Genomic DNA, 20190 nt, shown 5'->3' on the forward strand with positions numbered 1-20190 from the left:
AAAAGACTGAAGGCACCAGCAACACTGAGAAGCCGATGCAAAATTTGCTCCATCGCCTTGTGTTGTCACAGGGCAGAGAAAGGCAAGAAGCAAGAGTGTGCAAAGAGACCAGGAGGTGGGATGTTCTGTCAGCCTTTCTTTCACCTGCGCTGCTCCCTGGGCACAGCAAAGGCCAAAACCCACCCCCAGCCCCAGGGCTGTCCCCAAATCTGCATGCTCCCCCCCAGGCAAGTGCTACCTGACCACCAGCACAGACCCTCTTGGGTTCAGTGACAATGGTCAAAGGTTTGAGCACCCCATATGAGCAGGCTGGTGAAGGCAGCAGTCGAGTTTAGGACAACCACCTCCGCTTCTCAAAGCGCCAAAGTTGGCCAGAATCTTTATTTAGGACTAAAGTCCAGTAGCTTTCCTCTGAAGAGGGGATAACATGGAAACTATTCTTGCAGAGTTTATTTTGAGCTGAAAATATTTTCCAGTTTCATGTTGACAAGCTGGGGTTCTAACCGTGCTGTGTTGCAGGATAATGACTGGATTTCCAAGGCCTGACACGGGGCAAAGCAGAGGAATCTCCATTTTCCTCTTTAAGGTGTTTGTTCCTGCAAGAATTTTTATGCTTTCAAAATAAGGTCGTGTGCTCCTGCAGCACGAAAGGGCCCCAAAACCAGACCACAGCTGATGCTATCTATCATCCCAAGTAAACTGTGATAATCAGATCAGCCAAACAGTTATAAACTGACCGTATCTAAAGGAGAAGGAAACAATTTTCTCAGATTCCTCTCCCTGGCAATCACCTCGGAGATTTTCCAAACAACCAAGCAGCGTCAGCCTCCCGAACACGTCCCAGTGCTGAGCTCCTCTGGGACTCAGAGACAAATTCCTTCAGCCCTGCTGGAAGCCCGGGTCAGCCTGTCACATCTACTGGAGAAAACACTTTGCTAGAAGGATGCAGTAAAAGCATGCATTAAAACCTCTCGTTTTATCCACACCTCCTGCGATGCCTTCAAAGAGCGTTCCTGCGAGTGGCTACAGAAACCCCCCGGGAGGAAACCTTCCACTCCTCACCCAACGCAACGTACTTTGGTGCTGCACAAAGGGAGGTTGCAAGGGCAGAAGGGACGATTTGCTGTGTCTGTACAGCACCTTCCCTCCCCAGTGGCCCCACACATCGTGCTTCAGAAGTGCTGCCAGCCTGAGGACACCCACAGGGAGAAAGCCACTGAGCACGAGGAGGTTTTGAAGGTCCGACGCACAGGAACAGAGCGAGCTGCACAGCACAGCAGCAGCACCAAAGGCACGTCTCCAAAATCCCACCTGGGCTGCTTATTCAGGCTGTGAGGCACCCACGGACCAACGCTAATTACCGCTTGCACTCTTACTCAAAGTGAAAGGGGTTAATTAACCAAATGCATACGCGTACCTTCGGAGCTCAGTCCCGGCAGCTGGAGGCACCTGGGTGCTCGGCCACCCCCCACTCCTTGGAAGCAGCTCCCCAAGGGGCACAGAGGACGGGCGCACGCAGCTACAGCAGCAGCGAGCAGGGCACTTGTGGCTCTTCAGCTGGGAGGTGGTGAAACGCCTTGCTCGACACGGGACCATCAGCTAGAGGATACCACGTGCATTATTTTTTTTTTTGTGAACAGGAAGTTGCTGCTCTGCTGGAACACAAGGTGCTTCGTTTTTGCCCTGTAACACACCCCTGTTCCTGCAGGCAGAGCTCAAATGTCTCCGCTGCCCTGCTCTCGGTGTTGAGAAATGCTGTAAAAGGGACTGCTAGGGCTCGAACTAGGGGTATCGGAAAGAAATGCCACCAGTTTTTATTTTTAAATGCATTTAGCTTTGTGCAGAGTTAAGAACTCTCCCTCAGCTCCCTCAGATGTCCTGGCACGTAGCAGTTCTGCAAAAGGCGGCAGAGACAAACCTTTCCCTCAACAGAAACACGCTGCTCGGGGTCACTCACGTGGGTCCCTGTCCTCTTCCACTCCCAGAGCAGTAATGCCCTCCCTGGGGCTGCTCTGAGCAGCAGCAGCATCAGGGGCTGCGGAGCACAGCAACCATCCCCAAGCTGCTTTTTGCTTACTCTTCTCAACTCGGCGGGATGGAGGAGGCGTCTGGTCTGGACTGCAGCCTGTAAGTGGCACCTCTGGTTACGGTGACCTTAGGCACCCCAAACATTAATGTCAAGCACTCTCTGCCCCTTTCCCGAAGCATGATTCAGGCACAAATTTAGCACAAGCTAAGCAATTCAGAGAGTGACTGTGCTGCAGTCAGGAGGGTTACTACACACCACCCAAACCCATGACATTTCCATAGAAACCACAGTGGGAAAGAGAAAAGCCTCAAAAAGCTGACAAGAGAAAAACACTTGGTGAAGTAAGTAATTCTGGAGGGAGAAACACATGCGTGCGAGGTCCTCCCTGGTTCTCCAGCAGAGCGGGTACTCAGAGGTAAGAGTTAGCATCACACCGAAGCCAGCAAAACTTGGAGAGACCCACCTGACACCACGACACAGCCCTGATGCAGAGGCTGACCATCCAGAGCATTATGCGGCAGAAGAGGAGAAAATTTGGCTTTTTAAAAAGCAGCAGAACAAAGCCGAAGGAGTTCTGGTTTTCACGATTCTAGTTATTAAGAGCAGTGCTGCAATTTGTTCAGCACGCCATTAATTTCCTCCAGGTTTCAGTCCCTGTCTGATGGGAATAACCACGCATACCCCGTGGGGAGATTTCAGAGGACAAACTTGCTGAGCATTCCAAGTAGCGCTCCCTGTGATCTGCAGGGGGATTTTTGCTGTTAATGTGTCACTAAACGTAAAGGAACTTCCTTAACTTTTTTCAAGATTGGGTAAAGTCTTCCAGAATATACGTGGGATTGATTAAGCAAATAGATACCGGGGAAAGTGTAACGGAAGCAATTGATTCTTTTGGTCAAATAACCTCCCTGCTGAGAGCAGGAATGAAATAAAATTAAAAAATAACGTTACTACCAGGTGCACACATTTTCAGCTGCAAACTAATAAGCCACTCCCAGCAAAAAAAAATAGCTTAAGTATGTTCCATTACACACATGCCTACTCCAGAGAAGTGTTATGTGACATCAAGGAAAAAAAAAAATCAGTCAAGAAAGTGATGGCTTTTAAATAATTCAGGATGCTCTGCTCTTGTTCTGGAAACCAGTCACATTCCAGTGCTTGGCAGAAGCGAGCCGGCTCTACTGGGAGCGACGCAAACATGCACGGAAGGAGGCTGTTTGTTCCAAACTGAATCACTCGGTGAGATGCCTGCTGCATCTCCAACCCTTTCCAGGCAGAGGAAAAACATCCCCAGCTTGCCTGGTGCTCAGCTCAACCGACTGCACACCCCAGCACCTTTCCACAGAAGGAAAAGCCACGCCGAACTCCACGAGGTTCGGAAGCAAATGTGCAGGCGAGCATTTCTCAAAAGGTCAGGGATGTTTGGTTCAGGCTCGTTAGCTCAAAGCACAACAAGGTTCTCGCGTCGCTGTCGGCGGGACGGTACAGAAACCCCTGTGACAAACACCCTCAGCGTGCAATAAAAAGCCGAGTCGCTTACCGTGGTACAAGTAGAAGCTGCCGGCAGCGCTTGCAGAGCTGCTCTGCTCACACAGCACACCTCAAATTAACGTCGCTGGCTCCAGGCACACACGTCTCAGATCATGTGCAACCTGCACCCCACCAAGGCTTCGCCGTTCTCTCTGCTCAGCTGGTACGAGCCGACAAATCGTGCCAGGCATCGAACGGGGAGCTGCACGAGCACGCGTGCGACGTGTGCGCCTCGCTCTCCTATCGGGGCTGTGCTGCTGCGAGCTGATTGCCCCCGTTCTTCCCTTTGGCAAGCCAAAGCTTCCCTGCTAGCATCCTTCATAAACAGCACATGACTTTCTGCCTAGAAAAAAAATGGGACTGCTTTTTGGGTCTTGAAAAATACTTCAGCCCGACGGATGCGTTTTTCTCTGGAATTAGTTTCTAAAGATATACTCGAGCTGCCACTTCATCAAAAGCAGAGCTAAGGACACTAAACAAGTCAATACATTAAATGGTTTATCTTGTTAGAGGTTTTACAGCTATTTAATAATGAGTGCTAGTAACTGCTGCCTGTATATGTTTATTATTGTATGAGAGTCTTTAAAAAAAGCTCTGTGAAATGGCACAACCTTGCCTTTCAGCTGCGTAAAAATTCCCTGCTCCAATCAATATCATCATCATTAGCAAGAAACTAAAAAAAGATCAGCAGAAGCTATAAAATACAGTAAATTACATTCTGCGAACAGCTTCACTGCCACCATATTTTACAGAAATCCCATTTAAAATTCGCACGTGGAAAAAAAAAAAAAAGAGGTATACGCAAAAAAGCAAATCTGGGCAGGAGACAGAGCAAATATGTTGTGTTCTCCGACGAGCGGGATAATAAAAGCAGAATGGTAAACTCCGAGCTGACCTTTAGGGGTCAGTCACATTTTCCATGTGCTGTTAAATATCGCTTGCAAAGGCGGGGGGGCAGCGGGGGGAAATCAATTCAGAAGGAAATAAATAATACGCGGTGTTTACAGGGAGCAACCAGCCTGAAGTCGTTACTTTCCAAACCAGAACGAATCGCCCATCGCTTCTCTGGACCAGAAGAAAGCTTCGCGTCCCTCCGCTGATGTGTTGGCACTTAAAGGTTTTACACACCGCGGGGTCTGTGCCTCCGAAAGCAGGCAGGCGCTTCCATCAGGCAATGAACGCGCATTCCTCCCTCTCCCAGCACTGACGGGCACGGCAGCTGAGTTCACAGAGCACGAGAAGAGCGTAAGCGTTTCTTCGGCCAATAAAAACAAAACTCAAAGCTACAAATATAAACCCGACCTGGACCACGAGCCTGCTGCTGAGGAACGAGTCGTTTACCCTTCAGCTTCAGCTGTCTTCCCAACCAAAAGGCATTGAGGGATGCTCACACTGTTACCCAAGTTGCTGCCACCTTATTACCTGGACAAGGCTTACACCACAAAGCCTCCCCTTCGTTATCTCACACCAAGAAGAAATCCAAAGGCAAGGAGATGGAGGCACAGTCAGGAGGAACTGGGATGCCAGGAACCAAACCAAGCCCGAAGGCATGGGTTGTGGGGAGGCCACCTGTTAGTCGCAGTCTGAGTGGATGGTCCCTGTTTTATGGTAAAGGTGATTCTCGTCTTGAAGGTGCTCCTTGATGAAAGGACTCACTGTTTGATATAGGGAAAAAACTAACTCAAAGCTAACAAGCAATAATTCCGTTTATTTCCATTTACTTTGCTGTGCCAGGTGAGGCTACCTCCCACACCCAGTTCAAAAAATCCCTACTTTAAACCTAGAATAGGAGTTTGAGACAAAATAGCCAGGTGATGCTCGCGTGCAGAGCAAATACAGCAATACCCCATTTCTCTCTGAAAAGTTGGCTTTTTCGGGTTGGCTTTTTCCAGGGATTGTTGCGTAGCGGCACGCTTTTTTCCTTTTTACCTTTATGCCAGCTTCTCTAGAAGGAAAGCAAACAAGCCACTGTGACTAATCCTTAGCTTTGCCAGCTGACAGAACCCATTACATTACCACACCGTGCTTTAAAAAAAACCTAAATAATAAAAATGACAATTTTTTGAGGGGAGGAGGAGAAAACGTGATGCTGTGGGAGATCCTGCCCTGGTCCCTCTGTGTTCCCCCCAGTGCATCACCCCAGGCAGGGGCTGGCACTGCTCCCTCAGCCCCAGGAGCCTGCCCGGTTTGGGGACAGACACCGGGCAGAACAGCCACGTTCAGGCACAAAAAGGGAAAAGCGGCTCTCTGCGATACAGGAGCCGCCACGGTTAAGTTGCCATGGAGAAAAGGGAACTGCTGAAGTGTCTTGAGGTACACGGTGCCGAGAGACATTACAGCAAAGCCAGAGGGAATAGAGAAGCAAATGGATTTAAGTGCTCCCACAAACCTGAAGCTTCCAGACAAGAAATTACCAGTAATTACTAATAATATAATTTTCATGCAGCACTCATCAGTACGAACCAGTTCTGTCCTCACAACAAAGAGGAACAACAAAAGCCACAAACAGTTACCAAATTAGCTTATTAAGATCTCTGGGATTTTTTGAACCTTCATAACCATCAAAATTGGTCTGAATGCACAAACACGATTACAATAAAGAGGCCCAGAGATTTTCTGGGCACAGCAGCAGCAGCAGATGCAGCTTCATCCCGCAGGCAGCGGGCGCTGAGGAAGCTCTTCCACGGGCACGACGGCCGCTGCCCCGGAGCTGCTGCTCGCCTCCCGCGCTGCTCCTCGAGCTTAGGAAGCTGTTGTTGCTCCTCTTTCACACTCGCTCCTCTATTTAAAAAATAAAAAAGCACACACTGAATGGCAGAGCTGGCTAAGCAGACTGTACAGCCCACAAGACAAAGCTCGCAGCAGAGCGAAGAGGTGCTAAGTGAGAGAGCCCAACGGGGGCTGCTGATTTTCCTCCTGTGTCTCTCCCTGTTCCCCATCAAGGCACGGCCCCGTAAGCCATGATCAGGCGCTCGCTTTGTTAAAATCCAGGCACAGCAACACTCAGCCAAAGCAATCTTCATCTGTCCGGCAGGACCTACGTGCATCAGAGGTGGAACCGCTGGGCTGAAAAGCCCCCACGGTGCCTGGCTGACTCGGTGGAGCAGCTGCAGTCAGCTCAGCAGCACGGCGAAGAGGAGAGAGGTGCAGCAGGACGGAGGCAGCTCTCTCTGCTCCAGCTTCTGGCCAAGGAAAGGGGAAGAAGAAGGGGAAGAGGAAGGGGAAGCCGCACAGCTTGCTGTCCCCAGCCACCAGAGCAGCAGCCGGACCAGGACGAGGACACAGCTCGCTCCAGAGATGATTTTAGCACTCAGGGAAGGGCTAAACTATCCTGTACGGCTGCATCCATTCATTTTCCAGAATCTCAACCTCCCTAATGATAACAGTTCCTGGAAGAGCGCTTCTAACCAAATTAGAGGACGTCTCACAAGCACGTCCTTGGCAGCAAGAAGGCCGTGATGTGGGAAGACGCCTGACTGCGTGATCCAGGCCCTCCCTAATTCAGTTACGTGCCCCGTTGAGCAGAGGTGAGAGGCAGGTGTTGGAAAAGCAGCCTGCACCCGAGTTCGTGGTCTGTGGGTTGCATGCATGTGTTTTTTCTCCCACACACCCCATTTCTTTTAAGTAGTGGAATGAGTTGTTGGTCTTTCACCTTTACCAGCACCAGCTGTGCTGCTGAGAAAGGTGCAATGCTCATCTCCCATTAAAGCTGAAGCAGAGACCTGGGTTTTGTTGGAGCAGGAAGGACAGAGAATGGGAGAAGCTTCATCCTACACTGAATTAGGCATCACCCAGACATGCTTGCTCAAGGAATTTCTATGCAGCGGAAGAGATTTCCCACAGTGACAGATACTTTGTCCAGTTATCCAAACTAAAACACCCATTTGACAGGGGATTCAGCCCATCCTCGGACACACTCGTGCTCTGAAACATGCCCTTAAAAGGAGACTTGGTTGTTCTTTTGCATTAAGCAAAGCTGTGTTAAAATGTTTGTTTCCAATGGAAGAGGGAGACAGACATCAGGAGGAAGCAAGCTGTGTCTGAAGAGCAGAATTTCTGGCAGATGGGTCAAGAGCAGCAGCTGTGCTCACAGAAACACACGCATCTTTGCATACTTAGGGTTGCCATTTGGAAAACATCACAAAAGACAGCCTAGAGCAGAGGGAAAAGGGGCCAGTTTTGACAACAGGTGTCAGAATACACTTCTCTTGTACCTTTCCAGGGGGTGCTGCAGACGGATGGTCTATTGGGCAGGGAAAAGGTCAGCATTAACAGCAAAGCTGTACTGGTTATGGCAGTACCTGAGATACCCTGCAGAGATATATATCTTAACTGTGGTGTGATCGACACAGTGCCTGTGTCCAAGTCGAGTTGCTGCTGTTCCCAACCAGGCTTCAATCTCCTTGGCAGCCCTCTGGCTCCGTGCACGTCGGCAGCACGTCTCTCCTCCCCAGGGACAGGGTGGAAGTTACCTACACAGCGTGCATGGGGTGTGAATGTGGAGAACAAAAGGCTTCCATCACAAAAGGCTTCCATCAAAACAAAGAAGCGACACGTTTTGGCCTGCGTCCTCGATGAGAAGCAGGTGGTGAGCGCAGGGATGACCAAGGAAGACTGAAGCTGAGGAGCTGGAGTCCAACAAGTCTGCAGTGCAAGAAGTCGTGTTTAATTTCTACATCACCACATCCTACTGTGCCCACTACACACCGCTTTTTGCAGCGGAGCCAAAAAGCAGCGCCACACAACTGCGAGGCAGGCACGATCGAGGCAAAGGGCTGCTGCTGGATTTACTAACCTGTGTCACGGAAAGAGCTACAGATGCCTTATCATCGCTGAAATGTTACAGAGATAACGCGTGTGCGTGTTAGCTGCCTCCTGGAAACGCAGCTAAGGGCACTTTTCTGCACTGAAAGCAGTGCATCAGATCTTTTAGGCTAACAAAAGTCCCAGGCACCCAGCAGAAAATGAGAGCTTCAGCATTAGCACCACCAACTCTGAAACAGCCTGGCCTCAGCAGGCTCTCTCTAGAGCCTCCTCTCCCTCCTTCCAAGACGGTACAAACTGGTTATTTTCCACAGGTAGGGCCAGGAAGACCCAGGAATTGTTACAAGCAGGACAGAAGTAATGAGTTTGCCAAACCCCATGTGCCAATGACACTTAAAATGCTGCCCTAAACACACAGTGTGGTAACAGCAATTAAATAAGCAACAACTTTGTACTGCTGCAACCTTTTCCCTGAAGGATTGGGAAGTGCTTAGAGGAGATGCTCTTGTCATGCAGGCACAGCTTGGTCCTCCTGCATCCCAAGGCTGGGGAGGCAGCTCTCCTGTTTCAGAGGAGCCCTGCACAGGTTAATGAGCTCTCCTGCCTTCTCCCTTACAGCTCAGGGATACAGAGGAATGTCAAGTGTGATGCTGACATCTGGTACAGCAAACATTTACAGGAGGGCTGCAGTAAGAGGAGGAAGAGCATTAGAGAGGATCGTGTCAAAGCTGGGAGCCAGTCCTACGAGCCTTTTGTAGGTGAGCACACCCAGGATTACTCCTGGAAAATCAGCCTGATGTAAAGGAGAAAGCAGGGCAGCAGGAGGATAACTCTGTCAGCAACACTGATTACAGAGGAAAATAAATCACGACCCTATTGCAGGTGCCCTCAGCACCATTTCTTTACCCTGCTGAAAGCCTGGAAAGAGCAGCAGGACTCAGGAGAAGGAGATCACCTCGAGTTCAGCCCTGGCTGAACCCCGTTCTGCGGGACAAATCCCATAACCTGCAGGTTACCCCTTACCCCAGCCAGAACCAGCAACCTAAGAGCTGGCAAGCACGAATCCCTTTGCTGCATCAAGTATTCAACAGGGTCAGCTCTTGGCAATTGTTATTCCGAGGATCCGGTCCTTCAACTACTCGCTATTTATGCACATTGTTCATCTGAGCGCGCCTCGCACTTGTAAGCATTCGCAGGGCTCCAGATAAGACTTGCTCTATTCATAAACAGCGAGGCTCAAACAGAGAAAAGATCCCTGCCTTATTCAGGGCTATTGAGAGAAGGGAAATTAGATAGCAGGTACCGAGAGAAAGCCCGAGCGTGTGTGTTATGTATTTAAATGGAATCGACATTTCTTCAAAGCCTCGTCGGTTTGGCTTTTTTACGGTTTAGGGGATTTCTTTGGCTTTGGTGTATTTTTTTTTTTCCTCCAGAAGGCTGCAGTTGCAAAGGTAAGATTCTTAACGAAAGTGATCGAACAGCTCCTCTTGTCACAGCGGGAGAGGAAGAGGGTAGGAGAGGCTGAACGCCACATACGCGACACGAGCAATAACCGAGCTTACCGGGGATAACAGGAGGAGAGTCAAGCTAGAAAACAAACAAAAACAAATAAAACCACGCATGATCTAGAGAGTTTAGATATTTAATGTATTGTCACAGGAGACAGATTGCCCAGAACAAAGTAAACACAGAGGAGGATGCATGATGTGGGGTGCTCGGGCAGCGGCGCCGTAGGTTCAATGTTTCCTTGCTGTGTTCCCCAGTCTGCAGCTGGGGCTGGACACGGCCTCTGCTCAGGGCTTAACGAGCCAAGGAGACTTCTCTTCAGGGAACACAGCAAATAATAAATTCAAAGACAACTCTATTTTGCTATTGTATCTTCTTAATTCCTTACCTCATTAGCTCAGTTGTAAACTAACCTTTTTGCTTCTGTTAAGATTTTCCCCCTGTAGCTGCCATATTACAGTCATGCTCCACTGCCCTTTCAAGAACTTTTCCCCCTCGCAGTCCAAGAACCAATTTTGTCACTTCAAGCCCCAAACCTGTAACCACATGTGCTGACAGCTTTCCTGAAGTTGTGACTACAAACGTAGGTAGGGAGCACAGGCAGGGTTTGTGCTGCTTCAGGAGAAAAAGCAAGTGAAGCCCAGCACACCTCCACCTTCGGAGAAACCCTGCTCCGCCAGCTGCTCAGACTGAAAGCAGCTTCTCACAGCAAGGTTTCAGCAATCCCCCACTCCCTTCTGCTGCACAAAGGGAACCGATCCACCTGGAGCACCGCACCGCATTGCAGGCACTTCTGTTCCAGGAGCGCACTCTCCATTTTCATCCTCTGCTCTACATGGGCGCAGTAACCTCTCTCCAGGCTAAAACCCACATAAAGCAGTTACAGGTTGAAGAACATGCAGGAACAGCAAAATAAAACTAGCATTTCTGACATTATTGGGCTGGTGAGTCATCAATTAATGCTTGTTTGTCAGCTCCTATAAAGGCCGAGATCTTCAGAGGCAGCTGGGGCCGGCAGACCCTTGACTGAGCAGGCAGCCGGGCTCGGGCCAGGCTGCCCAGAGACACAAATGCCCTTCCTCCCCCTTTAGCTGCCAGCAGAGGCAGGAAGGGATTAGAGAGGAACTCCAAGTGACAACATCCTTCCCTCCGGCCCCTCTCCCAGCTCTGATCTCCACCACGAGCTGCTCAGCACAAACCCCAGCAGCGTTTCAGACAGCCCAGGCGCTGCCATCAGTTCTGTCCCTCCAGGGAGGCACCTCTTCCACCCCAAAAACCCAGGGCTTAGCTTCTGTCCCTAGCAGAGGGTTCCCTCACAGCTGTGCTCTGGATTCGGAACAGAACCATCCGTCACACATCCAGGAGCTCATCACTGCAGGTCTAACCCATGCCCAAGCCCCAAACAACAGCTGCAAGTCAGAAAGCACCACTGCAGGTCAGAGGCAACACAAAAAGGCAGCTTGCTTCAAGCTAGGCACCTTGATTAAAATCCTGTCGGTCAGGATGCAGAGGGAAAACGAGGGATGTATTTGCATTTAATGGCAGGGCCCGCATAGTAATTGGCAGTCTCTATACCCAGCCTCACAAATATAACTTGTACTGAACGCACGCTTTATTGCTTTTATTCTTACACTGGAGTTTTTCTTCTCCTAAGGCAACCCACTGAGCCCTTCCCATGCTTTTCCTTCTCCCCGACCACGAACTCTGTTTGAGAATAGTTTTGCAGAACAGAAAAAAACCTGTCCCCTGCTGGAGCCAGCCAGATCAGACTATTTTCTCTAAAGGTAACAGCATTTAAATATAATAGTAATCTTTCACAAGCAGGAACTAATAAGCTGGTGATCAACAATACCAAAAAAAAAAAACAAACAAACAGTACTTGTCAGGGACCAAGAGTCAAGTCTCTTATACCTAAGAACAGTTTCCACACATGCCCATTGCCTTGCAAATTTACATCAGCTAAAAAACCTCCACCACATGGGGAAGGCAGCTTGTTTGAGGCTTTCTCTAAGTAGGATCAGAGGCAAAGTGTTCACAAGTCCCGATAAGAAAGTAGCAGCCTCTTGATGTTTAAGTGGCTTAATGTTTTGGGAAGCAGGCCCTGAGTACATTGGTGACCCAGGGTGCTATTGGAAAACTGTGCTTCTGGTGCTTAAGTTTTCCTAGAGCCACCAGCTTCTGAGTTATAGGATAGCTTCTGAGCAATAAAACCTCCCGTTGAGCAGCTTGAGTTTTCCCGTAGCTAATTATCAAAAGCCAATGTTGGCAAGGAGCATTACGTGCTTATCCAGTGGAGTCAATAAGAGATTGCTCATTTGTGCACATTTTGAAAGGGCAACCCCGTCTGCCTCGCCTGTCTTTCATTGTTATATTTAAATACATTAATATTTTAATCTTCTAAAAAGCAAAAGCAATTTATCTCTTCTTTAAAAATAAATAAGGTGGGGAACGCGATCATTTTTAGACAGCGGTATCTAGAGAAACATTTTAAGGCAGATGCAGACTCGCTTCAATACCCCTACAGCATACAGAAAGTCAGATCCAAAGTCACGCAGGACTAAAAACAGCTCTGGGTGCCCAAACTCACACCTTTCACAAGGAGCCAGGCTTTTAAAAGATAAACCCACAACCACAAACTAATCTCTTGAGAAGACGGGAACAGATAGATTTCCATCACTTCAAAGAAATATTTCCTCCCATGTTTTACAATAAAAGAGATAAATAATAATAATAATAACAACAAAAGAGACAGAAAGAGACAGACAGACATCTGGGTTATGTTCTAAATGTAATTAGAAGCCTGACAACAGGACAGAATAATGTCAAACAAATTACAAGCAATGTGTTTTCATTCACAGGGTGACAAGTCAACAGGCAGTCAGTTAATTTTAAGACTGATTATGTACCAACTCCTTAAACAAGATAAACACACTCACATACACGGAGAGCAACAGGGAGTCCAAACACACCATCGATTTCCCTTTGGGTAAGGCTGAACATCGCAGTTGTATCCGAGAAATAAAGAGAGGGAACATTTTAGGAGTTTTGTTTGTTTTAAAAGCAGTTGCCATTCCCTTCAGGGTGCCCAAACCACCGTGCTTCAGAGCCCGGGTTTGGGGCTGCTGCACATCCCCAGCGTGCACCGAACACTGCCACAAGCTGCTTAGGAGAAAATCAGGTATAAAGGCGCTATGGGGCACAGCTCCCACAGACAGTCCCGCCTGATGTGATACCTTTTGGGAAGAAAAGCAGCAGGATCTTGAACAAAGATCCTTGGAGAGCAGCACCCTGATGCTGCGTCAGATGGCTCCAGGCTTCCCAGCATCCCTGGGCACCGCAGTGCGCAGAGGCAGGGAAGGGCTCTGCCATATGAGCACACTCGAGGGCTTTTGCACATCTGCTCTTTTTGTTGTTTTTTTTCCCCTGCTTTGTTTCCCCCCAGCCCATCAAGGTAGGGAGACGCAGCCCCTCATGAGCAGAAGGGAACCTGCTAGTTGGCAACTGCATGAATTTGATGGTGTTTTTTTTGTTTGTTTGTTTTGTTTTGAGCAATCTTAATTTATCAAGTAGCAAAGGGGGAAGATGCCCCGCCCAGGCAGCTAGGAACAAGCAGTTGCAGAGGGCATCTTTTCTATTCTCTTGCAGTGATAAGAACTCCCTATTTGTTTGAGTGATGGTGGCTTCACGGGAACACCAATGCAGAGCCAAAAGACGACAGCTGTGACGTAAATAGAGGAAAAAGCAAACAGACTCGGTACTACGCGTTAAGGCAGCAACGGGACACGACGGTGGAGACGCCAGGCTGCAGGGAGAAACAATGCAGCAAGACAGAATGACAGATGAAAAAAAGAAAGGTTACAAAAGCAGAACAGACTAGAAAGGCACTTATAGGATAATAATCCTTGCCTCTGTTTCTAATTATATCTGTAATACTTAAAGCTGAAAGGATTTTAGAAGGCCAATTTACTTTTCGTCCTCTGTGCCATTTTCTGTTGGCGTTTGCCCCAAATGCCTGAAGACAAATGGCTGGTTTCAGCATCTGCTAACGCACGCGTGCAGCTGGGGTGAAACACTGCCCAGGAAACTCCGCAAGGGATGGAGCCAAACCAGGGACAGACACAGCCCCGGCAGACCAGGACAGGGCAGGAGGAGAGGGATGGGCACAGGTCTGCAAGTGCATAGCACCGGGTGATAGGAAAAGGAGCCAGTGCCTGGGGCATGCTAAACACCTGCAGCAGTCTCCAGCTTTCTCCAGGATTTTAAAAAGGGCAAGGGTTTATTAGTGGAGGGCTGGTAACATTTCGGTAACATTTCCCCACTGCTCTGTCTCAGCTTTCAAGTCTGGCTTGTTTGGTATTCTCTGGTCAACAAAACCCACAGGAAAGGCACCACGGCAAGCACAAGAAGAGAAGCATCCCTGGGGGTTAAAATCCACCCATGGTGGCCAGGGCAAACTGGGCAGCCCCCATCAGACATGTCCCTGTTCTCTGCCCAAGGAAATGCAAACCCAGCAATACCACTGCAGTGACTCTGGGCACCTTCTGGTGATAGTTTTAAAACAGAAAGCTGCGGAACAACACCGGACTGAAAGTTAGACATCAGCTCAAAACACTGTGTACTGGATTAACCAAGCAGAGATAAAAATTGTAATCTCAGAGCTATTCGGAGCAGAGTGCTCTGGAGAGGAAGCCGTACTTAGCTTATCTCCTCGTGAGCAGTAGTACTTCGGTTTCATCTGGAGCGCTGTCACTGTAGAGATGCAGTGCTCTGAGAATTTTAATGCCTTATGCCCTGCTTCAAGAAATCAACCCAAGTTTCAGAACACCAATGCCTGTCCCAACAAGCAATCGGTACAAACCGTCATAACTGGAAACATTTACAATTTGGAAATGCACAAACATAATGAAAAATGCAGCAGCACTGCCAGCACACTGAGAATTAATGCTGCTATCTGGAGGGAAGGGAAGCATCTCTACGCTCACTATTTGCTGCATGATTCACCTGAATCTCTCTGCTAATTAGCGTTTTCTACCAGAAGTAGGGGGAAGGGAAAGATTTTTGGAAAAGAAAAACTACACCAGAGATGTTGTTATAACAGTTCCGAATATTTCCAGTAATGCTTCAGATGCTGCAGTGAGAGATCTTACCCAACAGCTTTTGGAAACAAGGCAGTAATATTTATCATCATCACCTTCCCCAGCTCAGTATGCTGAAAGCTGAACAGAGAAAAAAAAACAGACAGCCTTGGAACAGTTAAATGTTTGGGGGGGTTGTTTTGGCTTATTACTGATAACCAAAGCAGGAAAACAGTCTGAGGGGACAGGCTGCACGCACCACACTAGACCTTGTCCCACAGCAAAGATAAACACACTTTTGCAAAAGGAGGAAACGGTTCCAACATATTGAGCAGACATTCTTGAGATTTCTAAAATTATCTTTCCGACTGCCGAGCCTGAATCTCATACTCCTTACAAACAGCACTGCCCGAAACTCGTCCCCCTACAACACAATGTGGCACCCCCATGGCCTGGTACCACGGTTTGGTACATCCAGGACATACCTGCTCCTGGAGAGGACTCTTCCAGCTGCTCTTTTCTTAACCAGAAGCTTATGAACAAGGGGCCCCACTGCTTCCTCAGGCAGCCAAGGGTCAGATCCCAAAATGAGGACAGATCAGAGCCAGCATGAAACCAGAATGGTGCAAGGGGCTCAAACCAGCCACTTCCCAAAGCCACGGGGAAAGGCGTTGGTGCTACCACGTTGCACTTGCAATTATTTTGAGCAATCAGCTTTAGAAAAACACTAATAAATAAGGTTCATTACTCCTTTCGCATAACAGTACAACTTGTACTTAACCTTCCTGTCACTAAAGAAATATTACATTTAAGAAAGCATCGCAGTATCAATTTAACAACTGAGCAAACAATACCTTCACGCTGTTATGCCTGTTGACCTTTGATTTACAGCTACATTTTTGTCAGGTTTCTTTTTTTTTTTCTCCCCTCTCTTTTTAAATTAAGATGCTTATATCCTGACAGGTAACAAAGTTCACTCTATTAAATTAACATCTGCCATCAATAATGCACTATCAGAGAGTCAAACATTTACAAAGCATCGAAAACGGGTGACCGAGCATTGAACGGTCTTCTTTTGGATAGGTTAAGAAATGAAAACCCAGTCAACACGTGAAAGCTAAACACTTTTTGCACACTTTTTTGGTCTGTGAACAGTGGGCTCCAAACACTTGGCTTTGGGACTGCCACCAGAGGAGCCCAGCGGGACGGCGCAGGCTCCTCGCCGCGCTGAGGTGACCAGGCCGGACGCTTCATCAGCCTCGTGTGTAGAGCACTGACTGATCTTCCACAGCCATTTTGATTAAAATAAAGTTTTTGAGAGCAGTTCTTCTCCTTTCCCAGCCCCACAGTAAGCTTTACACTGGGCTCCTGGAGACTAATCCTGCCCTTTCTCCCATTTTAAGATGGGAGGAAGAAGTTCAGCAGTTTCTTACACTACATGAGTGTGGATCTTAGCAGAAACCAGCCCGTGGCTTGTATGGTCTTGGCTTCCCTGCCAGTAGGAGCAGTATGTGCTGGGTGAAAAAAGTTGTATTTCTTTGTGTGAATCCTTGTAGCTCACTGCTCTCATACGCAAGTACCCACTGTCACTTCTGCAGCATTTAAAAGAGGCAAAGGAAATGAAATGAAGACATTATCCTCTTAAAACAAGCGCTTTTTTGTGCTAAGGCCTTCAGTGAAGAAATATAAAACGCGATTGCAACAAGAGCTCGGATTGCTGTTTTAGACTCTAATGGCTTCATAACAGTAATTAAGGCTTCTTCCTGACTTCATAACTATGCCATAATGCATTTATCAAAAGCGTATTACCACAATGGACACATTCACTCTTCCTGCAATATTCTGCAGCTCCCTTTGGACACTATCAGTAAATAAAATCTTATGCAGTCCAATTAAAGAAAGCATAAATCCAAATCATTTCTTTGTGGCTATCTTTGTTTTGAACACACTGCTCTGTCAAATTTCTAAAGGGAAAAATGTGCAAGCATTTTGAATATAAAAAAAAAATCCCCAGAACAACTCCAGGATGCTGAGTCTTTCTTTTCTTAAGAGCCATAGGAAGGAAGGAGGAGCATTACTCAGGAGCTTTGTTTTTATCACAGAAGGAGAGGTTTTGACAGCAGAGAGACTATTGTCAAGTGCATTTGGACTCACGTCAAGTTTCTGCCTTGACAAATTGGACTGGGAGCCCTCTCACAGTGAAAGTGCACGAGAGAACATAACACGCAACGCAGAGCCATTTCTCCACTTCAGCGAGCAGCAGAAGGGAATTACAGACCTCTCCCCCCCCATCCAATTCCCTCCAGCGGGCTGCAACAAGCCCAGCAGAGCGGCAGCGCTCCGCAGGGACCTGCTCACGTGCGTGTATCCTCCCACCAGCCCCCTGCCCACGCAAACCCCACTATTTTATTGTGGGGAACACACGTCGCTGCTGCCAGCTGAGCTGCAGGAGAAGCGGCACATGTGTGAAGCTCACACTGTGTAATGACTGCTACCAAAAGTGCAAATGCAAGTGGGTGAGTATTGGCATGAACTATGCTGAATGTAGCTAAAATTAGGGCTGGCAATATGGAGAATCCATAATATCCTCTGCACCTGGGTAGCTCTGGGGACTCGAGCCCAAACATGCTTTAACTGGAGGCTGGAGGGAGGGGAAAAAGAGGGAAGATGCAAAATACACATGACCTTCTTCACCATTTTTTTCCTACCCAGCAGAAGGGATTTTGCATTAGCCACCCTGCAGAAACAACAGCTAGGGTGGAGATATTTGGGAACACATTATCATTTCTTTGAGCAAACGAGAGATATTTTAAACCAAAGTGGTACTCAGTTCCAGCAGCAATTCTCAGTCCTTGAGATACTCTTTTTGCTATGTACTTCTCCCACATCTCTTTACCACTACCCTAGGAAAAATTTGGCAATTTGTTTAAATATAGATCAATTATTTTTGAGTACTCAAGCCAGAAGTAGCAAAACCTACTTCACGTAAGGGAAGCAGAGTGCTTACCATCCCTTACTAGTTAATCTGTGTTCGGTGCAGAAGGTTTTACAGCAAGGAGCTCTGACTCCTCCTTGGTGCAGGGAGAGCTGTGGGCAAGAACCAGACCATGACTTTTCACAGTGTACTTCTGCTCTTCTAAATTTAGTACCTATGCAAAAACCACCACCGAATTTCCCTAGCAGCACCGGAGAGGTGAGGCACAGTGAGCTCTTCGTTTTTTTGTCTCTGCATTGTGGGGACAGGGGTTGGATCCCTCAAGAAGTCTTCTAGAAATCCTGTCGGTGAAAGGAGAGAGTACTAGAACTGGCTGCAGCAAATGAAAAGTGTAATTCAACATACTGACACGTGTCTCACCAAGGTGTTCTATTAGCTACAGAGGAAGGAGCTGCACCAACATCTATTTAAAGAAAAAATAAAATAAAACCCTAGGGACAGCATTATCCAGGGGCTGTTCCTGAGGCCACCAGCCAGAAACCGACTACCAAGCTTTCATTCAATAAGGTACTGCCACAAGAAAATTACCTCTTGGTGCTAATGGGCTCTTAGTTATAATCCACCTCTTTGAATAAGGAAAAAAAAAGCACTTATCAAGGAATTTACTACAGATTTCCTTTAATAAGTCCTTCCCCCATTCAGTGTTTCCCAACAGGAGCTGGCCTACCAACTACCATCACCAGTAATTCTTCCCCACCAGGGAGACAGTAAAATAAAGAAATTCAGACCATACAAATGCAGCTTTCATCTTGGGAGCAAGTTATTAGGGGCCTTCTCGCTGCCTGGCTGACGTCTGTACCCACTGCTGGCCCTTTCCTTCTCCATTAACTGCTTGCAGAGGTAGAAAAGAAGAAATGCTGAACACGTAAGGTACAGTCAGAGACTCAAGATATACATACTCATTTAGCTTTATTTATAGTAGCAATTATTTTAGTTAGTTAGTTTTATTTACACTAAGAATAATAGGCCCAAAGGCTCCTGGCAAAAGCATCCTGCTAGGGCAGCTGGCTAAACTGCCATCGTGCTGTGCCAGGTATTCCCTACCCGAATTGCCTACTCTTGGCATATCCCAGAAAAAAAAAAAAAAAGAAAAAAAGATTCCCCTCTAATTTCCCAGAGCTCCTGAGAGTTCCTACCTGCTTGGGCTGCTCTCTGCCAGCTCCATGTCGCTGCCAGCCCAGATCTCTTGGCCAGTGCCCTACTTCGAGAGCGCGTGCGGGGCAGCCAGCCTGCAGAAACCCCGCAGAGCTATCAGCGGGTCTGTGCAGGGAACGCACCAACAGGTTCCTATCCAGAGCTCAAAATGCCTGGAAACCCCCTTTATTTCACACTTTTGCAGCAGGTGGTGATGGAGCACATTGTGCGGGGTAAGCACACGGAGCCTCCCAGGGACAAGACCCTCGGACAAGAGCTCGACAGCAGCTGCGTGGCACGATGAAACGCCCGAGGAAACGAGCACTGCCCAAGCTACAACCCTTCTGCAGGGTTCTCGCATCCCCAGGACATCACACTGCTGCAGAGAAGCAGCTTGGACAAAGCTGGGCTGCTCGATTCAGGCTCTGAATGGCTGCGCCCATGGGGACGGGAGCAGAGGCAGAAGCAGCAGCCCTGGGGCTGAGCCAAGAGCTTGCAGGGCAGGGAATAACATCGTTTTTTCCTCAAGCAAAGCCCAGCCTGGCAACTTTTGTTCCACTGTCCTTCAAGTGCATAAACACGCTCCTCTTAAGGAGTTTACCAAGAATAAAGGAACTAACTCCAATAAAGTTTTATCGCTTCCTACACCCAGTCCTCAGGGGAGGACCAGCAAAACTTTGTGGGCAGCCCTAGCAAGCATCTGAGATTACGCTGGGACACATCTACAGTGGAAAAATAGATTCCTGCTGATATGCTGGCAATCGGAAGTGTTAAACATATTCAAGATATGTTTAGCCCCAAACCAGAAAGGAAGAAAAAAAAAAAACCTTCGCCCTCACTTATAAGCTGGTCACACCCTTGAGTTCCCAAGAACTCATAAAATCCTCACAATCCCTTTGGAAAGGAACCACAGGCTGCCCTGCGGCCAGGGAAGTGTGAGGTTTTGCAAGTGGAAGGGAAGTCTAAGGAACCAGGTACTGAAGGGCAGGCAAAGAGCACAAATTCATGTCAGGGCCCAGCTACAAACACAAAGGAGTAGAAATCAGAAGGGTTTCTGCCCCTTATATCCACAAGGCGCTTTATGCAAAGAAAAGCACAGCGCTTTATTTATACAGAAACCTTCTTTTCAGCCCGCACCACTTAGCTATCCATTATCA

At 48.0% G+C, this 20190-nt stretch overlaps 1 protein-coding gene across 11 annotated transcripts in view; it reads right to left on the minus strand.

The window, feature by feature from the left end:
• The window catches only part of PITPNM2 (phosphatidylinositol transfer protein membrane associated 2), a 133565-nt gene that overhangs the window by 85110 nt on the left and 28265 nt on the right, over positions 1–20190 (minus strand). The window contains exon 1 of one of the 11 annotated variants that reach the window (XM_027469730.3): positions 1418–1571. The exons of the other annotated variants lie outside the window; for them this stretch is intronic. The gene's annotated coding sequence lies outside the window, so the exon portion shown is untranslated. Of the gene's footprint in view, positions 1–1417; positions 1572–20190 lie in introns of those variants that run through there. 11 annotated transcript variants of the gene reach the window in all.

This window comes from Anas platyrhynchos, chromosome 16, assembly GCF_047663525.1.
Source record: "Anas platyrhynchos isolate ZD024472 breed Pekin duck chromosome 16, IASCAAS_PekinDuck_T2T, whole genome shotgun sequence".
NCBI lineage: Eukaryota > Metazoa > Chordata > Aves > Anseriformes > Anatidae > Anas > Anas platyrhynchos.